Source organism: Schistocerca nitens, chromosome 3, assembly GCF_023898315.1.
Source record: "Schistocerca nitens isolate TAMUIC-IGC-003100 chromosome 3, iqSchNite1.1, whole genome shotgun sequence".
NCBI classification, from domain to species: Eukaryota; Metazoa; Arthropoda; class Insecta; order Orthoptera; family Acrididae; genus Schistocerca; species Schistocerca nitens.
The window spans coordinates 687,942,267-687,949,413 of NC_064616.1; positions in this window are offsets into that span (position 1 = coordinate 687,942,267).

A 7,147-nucleotide genomic window follows, 5' to 3' on the forward strand; every position below is an offset into this window, starting at 1 on the left:
CACTGGAGGCGGGCTGCACGATGTTGGGGCGTGAGCGGAAGACGGCCTAACGGTGTGCGGGACCGTAGCCCAGCTTCATGGAGACGGTTGCGAATGGTCCTCGCCGATACCCCAGGAGCAACAGTGTCCCTAATTTGCTGGGAAGTGGCGGTGCGGTCCCCTACGGCACTGCGTAGGATCCTACGGTCTTGGCGTGCATCCGTGCGTCGCTGCGGTCCGGTCCCAGGTCGACGGGCACGTGCACCTTCCGCCGACCACTGGCGACAACATCGATGTACTGTGGAGACCTCACGCCCCACGTGTTGAGCAATTCGGCGGTACGTCCACCCGGCCTCCCGCATGCCCACTATACGCCCTCGCTCAAAGTCCGTCAACTGCACATACGGTTCACGTCCACGCTGTCGCGGCATGCTACCAGTGTTAAAGACTGCGATGGAGCTCCGTATGCCACGGCAAACTGGCTGACACTGACGGCGGCGGTGCACAAATGCTGCGCAGCTAGCGCCATTCGACGGCCAACACCGCGGTTCCTGGTGTGTCCGCTGTGCCGTGCGTGTGATCATTGCTTGTACAGCCCTCTCGCAGTGTCCAGAGCAAGTATGGTGGGTCTGACACACCGGTGTCAATGTGTTCTTTTTTCCATTTCCAGGAGTGTATTTTACAGAAGCAACTGCTACCAGTGTTTGTTCCGCTATCATATAATCATACAATAAAGGATCCTTCTTTCTATGTATTCGCAATACATTACATTTGTCTATGTTAAGGGTCAGTTGCCACTCCCTGCACCAAGAGCCTATCCGCTGCAGATCTTCGTGCATTCCGCTGCAATTTTCTAATGCTCAATTTCTTTGTATACTACAGCATCATCCGCGAGAAGCCGCATGGAACTTCCGACACTATCTACTAGGTCATTTATATATATTGCGAAAGGCAATGGTCCCCTAACATTCCACTGTGGCACGCCAGAGGTTACTTTAACGTCTGTAGACATCTCTCCATTGAGAACAACATTCTGTGATCTGTTTGCTAAAAACTCTTCAATTCAGCCACACAGCTGGTCTCATAGTCCGCAGGCTCTTACTTTGTTTATCAGGCGACAGTGCGCAACTGTATCGAACACCTTCCGGAAGTCAAGGAAAATAGCATCTACCTGGGAGCCTGTATCTAATATTTTCTGGGTCCCATGAACAAATAAAGCGAGTTGGGTCTCACACGATCGCTGTTTCAGGAATCCATGTTGATTCCTACAGAGTAGATTCTGGGTTTCCAGAAATGACATGATACGCGAGCAAAAAACATGTTCTAAAATTCTACAACAGATCGATGTCAGAGATATAGGTCTATAGTTTTGCGCATCAGCTCAATGACCCTTCTTGAACACTGGGACTACCTGTGCTCTTTTCCAATCATTTGGAACCTTACGATCCTCTAGAGACTTGCGGTACACGGCTGTTAGAAGGGGGGCAAGTTCTTTCGCGTACTCTGTGTAGAATCGAATTGGTATCCCGTCAGGTCCAGTGGACTTTCCTCTGTTGAGTGATTTCAGTTGCTTTTCTATTCCTTGGACACTTATTTCGATGTCAGCCATTTTTTCGTTCATGCGAGGATTTAGAGAAGGAACTGCAGTGCGGTCTTCCTCTGTGAAACAGCTTTGGAAACAGGTGTTTAGTATTCCATCTTTACGCGTGTCATCCTGTGTTTCAATACCATCATCATTCCAGAGTGTCTGGATATGCTGTTTCGAGTCACTTACTGATTTAACGTAAGACCAGAACTTCCTAGGATTTTCTGTCAAGTCGGTACATTGAATTTTACTCTCGGATTCACTGAACGCTTACGCATAGCCCTCCTTACGCTAACTTTGACATCGTTTAGCTTCTGTTTGTCTTAGAGGTTTTGGCTACGTTTAAACTTGCAGTGAAGCTCTCTCTGCTTTCGCAGTAGTTTCCTAACTTTGTTGTTGAACCACGGTTGGTTTTTCCCGTCCCTCACAGTTTTACTCGGCACGTACCTGCCTAAAACGCATTTTACGATTGCCTTGAACTTTTTCCATAAACGCTCAACATTGTCAGTGCCGGAACAGAAATTTTCGTTTGGATCTGTTAGATATTCTGAAATCTGCTTTCTATTCCTCTTGCTAAACAGATAAACCTTCCTGCCTTTCTTTATATTCCTATTTACTTCCATATTCAGGGATGCAGCAACGGCCTTATGATAACTGGTTCCCTGTTCTGCGCTTACAGAGTCGGAAAGTTCGGTTCTGTTTGTTATCAGTAGGTCCAAGATGTTATCTCCACGAGTCGGTTCTCTGTTTAATTGCTCGAGGTAATTTTCGGATTGTGCACTCAGTTTAATGTCACTCGATGCTCTGTCGCTACCACCCGTCCTAAACATCTGAGTCTCCCAGTCTGTATCTGGTAAATTGAAATCTCCACCTAAGACTATAACATGCTGAGAAAACATGCTGAATTGTTTAGAAACACTGATAAAAACGTGGACAGACAGCATAGTTCAAAATACTTGACAAACACTTGATGAACACGAAACACTTGAAAAAAAAATAAACACTTGAAACACTGAACGTGACAGAAGATACACTGACCATTAAAAATGGAGCAACGCAAACTTTCACTAAAACTGAAAGAGCACCTTCCCTGGGATGGTAGATAGTACATGAAATGAAGGGTGGGTATAGAGGGAGGTAGGAGAGTAGTGGTGATGAGGACTGGGGATTGGTAACAGGTGGTGATGAGACAGTGGTGGCTGTGGAGGACAAGGAGAGAGGAGTAACTGGTATTGGTATCTATAGATTGGTGAGGCAAATGAAGTGGAGGGACGACAGGGAAGGGGAAAAGGAGAAGGTGTTATAGGGGAAGAGATGGAGGAGCAATAGGAGGAGGAGGAGGAGGAGGAGGAGCAGGAGGAGGAGGAAGCCCTTGGGAGTTTGGATAGGGCATGATGGATTCAGATGTGGTAGGATGGGTGTATTTCAGGGCAGAGTTCGTGGTATTGGAGAGGGACACAGTTGAAATTTCTTTGGGAGGGACATGGAGGGTGTGCAGGTGGAGGGTTGGTGGAATGTGTAGGTAGTTACAGCACACTAGTATTGAAAAGGAGAAGGGACACAAAAGGACTGATAAGAGTTGAGTTTACAAATGATGTAAGTTATTCAGAGGCGTTCAATGTGAGTGAGGTGCAGAGGGAATTTGCATAACAAAAGATGGGATGGTCAGGCATTCGTACCTATGAAGGACAGTGGAAGGGTGTGGTCCCCATGGTTGGCCAGTTAGTAGTTTTAGTCTATTATGGACTTTCTGCTGGAATTTTAGTAGGTGAGGATTCCCCAATAGTTGCCAGTCGAATAATAGTCCAAGGTATTTCACTGTGTTCGTTACCTGGATGGGATGGTCGCAAATGGTGACATAGAAGTCACAGAACGAAAGATCTACGTGGTGTGTTCTATTTTTACGTATTTCCTGGCTCTTGGAATGGTTAATATTATCGAGCCATTGGTTACACCAGGAGGTAAACTTATTGAGTTGGAATATGAGCTATCATTGGGATTTCTGGAGCATAGGGTAGAGAATGAGGAAAGTAGTGTCATCAGCATACTGAAGGAGGTGGGTGGAAGCAGGTGGTTTCTGCATATTGGTCATGGATAAGAAGTAAAGGAATGGAGAGATAACAGAACCTTGGGGCACACTTGAAGTGGGGTGCAAGGTACAGGAATTGGTGTTCTTAACGACGACATAGTATGGGTGACTGGAGAGGAAGGATATAATAAGGTGGGCATAGTTGATTGGGAGTGCATAAGTCTCGAGTTGGGAAAGGAGACCAGAATTCCATACTTGTTCATATGCTTTCTCTAGGTAAAGGGAGACAAAGATGGTGGATTTACATTTGTTGAGCTGGTGGGAGAGGAGATAGGTGAGGCTCAGGAGTTCATCATCAGCAGAGAAGAAGAACTGGAAGCCACACTGGATGACAGGAAGTACATGGTGTTGCTGCAGATGGCAGCCGGCCGAAGTGGCCGTGCGGTTAAAGGCGTTGCAAATGGTTCAAATGGCTCTGAGCACTATGGGACTCAACTGCTGTGGTTATCAGTCCCCTAGAACTTAGAACTACTTAAACCTAACTAACCTAAGGACATCACACACATCCATGCCCGAGGCAGGATTCGAGCCTGCGACCGTAGCAGTCGCACGGTTCCGGACTGCGCGCCTAGAACCGCGAGACCACCGCGGTCGGCAAAGGCGTTGCAGTCTGGAACCGCAAGACCGCTACGGTCGCAGGTTCGAATCCTGCCTCGGGCATGGATGTTTGTGATGTCCTTAGGTTAGTTAGGTTTAACTAGTTCTAAGTTCTAGGGGACTAATGACCTCAGAAGTTGAGTCCCATAGTGCTCAGAGCCATTTGAACCATTTTTTTGCAGATGGCAGAGAATGCGTTGGGAGAATACGGATTCAAAGTCCTTGCTAAACAATGAGGGGATGCAGGTGGGGTTGTATCAGGGGTATCGATGGTGGTTCTTTGGTTTGAGGAAAAGTAGCATTTTGGAGATTTTCCACAGGTCTGGATAGTAGCCTGTGCAGAGGGTGATAGTATACAGAGTTGCAATGGTGAAGAGAAAGGAGACGGGCATTCTTTGTACTGGCGATAGGTAACACAGTCATGACCATGGTATGTTTGTATTTTCTGTGAAGTACTGCTGTTATGTCCTGTTCTGTGATTGGGTTTTTTTAACCTGTTTCTGGATGGTGGGAGGCTAGGGTGGGACTGTGTTATCTCTGTATTCTTAGCAGTAGGGAACTGGGAGTAAGCAAAGTGAGAAGAAAATGTCAGAGAGATAGGATGCAAAGAGATTGGCTTGGTTCAGGTCGTCGGGTAAGGACAGTAGTTGTGAAGGAATGGATAGTGAGGCATGGCATGGGTTCCAGTAAGTCGATGGAATGCTGTCCTGTACCTGGAAGAGTGGCTTGGGTGTTCACATGGAATACTCAGCAGGCAGCAACGTAAATTTGCTGAAGGGTACGGGGGTTGTTGGGAGGGATTAATATTTTGGAAGATGATGCTAAGAAACTAACGAGTCGATGGCTCTAAGATTAGTCTTATGAAAGAAGAAGACGTAATACACTTCAGGGAACTTTCAGATAGTCCTGTTTCTCATATTCCACTTTATATTCTGAGTAGAACAGCAAAAAAAAAAAAAAAAAAAAAAAAAAAAAAAAAAAAAAAAAAAGGAAAGCGTTTCTGAAGAAGAGAAATTGTTAACATCGAATATAGATTTAAGTGTCAGGAAGTCGTTTCTGAAAGTATTTGTATGGAGTGTAGCCATGTATGGAAGTGAAGCGTGGACGATAAATAATTTAGACAAGAATAGAATAGAAACTTTCGAAATATAGTGCTATAGAAGAATGCTGAAGATTAGATGGGTAGATCACATAACTAATGATGCATTGAACAGAACTGGGGAGAAGAGGTATTTGTGGCACAACTTGACTAGAAGAAGAGATCGGTTGGTAGGACATATTCTGAACCATCAAGGGATCATCAATTTAGTATTAGAGGGCAGCGTGGAGGGTAAAAATCGTAGAGGGAGACCAAGAGATGAATACACTGAACAGATTCAGAAGGGTGTAGGTTGCAATTGGTACTGGGAGATGAAGGAGCTTGCACAGGATAGAGTAGCATGGAGAGCTGCATCAAACCAGTCTATAGACTGAAGACCACAACAACAACAAAGAACAGATAGCATAATCTATAATGAGAAGGTGATGATATGCAGTGGTTGTCGCTAGATGCCGCATATCACTCGTCATCCCAAGTTATTTCCTATGAGAAACTAGTACCATCTAGCTATTCACTATAATCTATACTATCTGTATTTTATTTTATTGAAATACTCTTTTAATTTACCTTTTATCGTTACTTTACATCCATTCAAGTTTCATTTTCAGTTTTATTATTTGCTGTTCTAATTCAAATATAAACTGGAATACGAGAAACAGGACAATATGAATGTTCTCCACGTTTATTACGTTTTCTTCCTTTATAAGAGTAGCTTTAGAGCCACCACAACTTGCCCCCATAGGCTCTATAACGCCCACCAAATCCTAGAGCGCCATGCACTCTGCCTTGCCTTCTCTATCAACCTTCCGTCCCCCATGCACATCCTCTACGACCACATCCCCTTCCCCCACCTTCTTCTTGTCCTTGAACACATCCACACCCCATCGCCTCGATTCACCCCCCCCCCCCCCCACCACCACCACCAAGCCCCTTGTGTCCCCACTTCTTCTCCACTCCCAGACCATTGCCGCATCTTTACCATTGTTTCCCGCCCTCTCTCCATCTCTATACCATCCACCTCCTTTCCCATCATAACTTCCAGCACCTACCACTCCCAGTTGATGAACTTCGCCCTGCCGTCTACCCCTCCTACCAACTCTAACCCCACCTTCCTCCTGCCTCCTCCTCAGGGATCCCTCTCCTCCCCCTCTCTTCTCCTGATCAGCTTTCCTCCTCCTACACCACTCCCTCTCCCATGTTCCCCTTCAGTGTCTCTGCACTCTCTCCTGCTTTGTATTCCCTCTTCAGCTCCCACCCTGTTCGACTCCTGCCCCTTGGTGCGCCTCCTGCCCCTTTTTTCCCTCTTCCTACCACCCCACAGGCCCTACACCGCACCTTCCTCCCCTCTTTTTCCCTCCTCTCCAGTCTCCAGTCCCTCGACAGGTCCCTACAAGCGATTATTTATTCTTCATGAGTGCTCCGTCGTTTCCAGTGGTTTTTTAAGTGTCATGCTCTGTGTGATTTTTATCCTGTTGCCGACTTTTAACTTGTGTTTGCCTCTAGTGTTTCCTTTTTTTTAAGTGCACTTTGATTTACCAGACGTGTTCTTTTAACTTTATGTCGACTTTTTAAACCGTCCCCCAGTGCATGTCCCCATCTTAGTGTATATTTTAACTCCCATTATCTCTGTTTACCGTGTTTTTTATGTCCCCCTTTTTATCCCCCCTTTTTATATAATCACCATTCTGTAATTTTGTTAAGCCAGTTGGCTGAAGAGCAGTGGACTGAGCTGCTGCCAGCCCTCCCCTGCCCTTATGGGGCAGGTGAATGAAATTACAATACAGAAAAAAACACATGT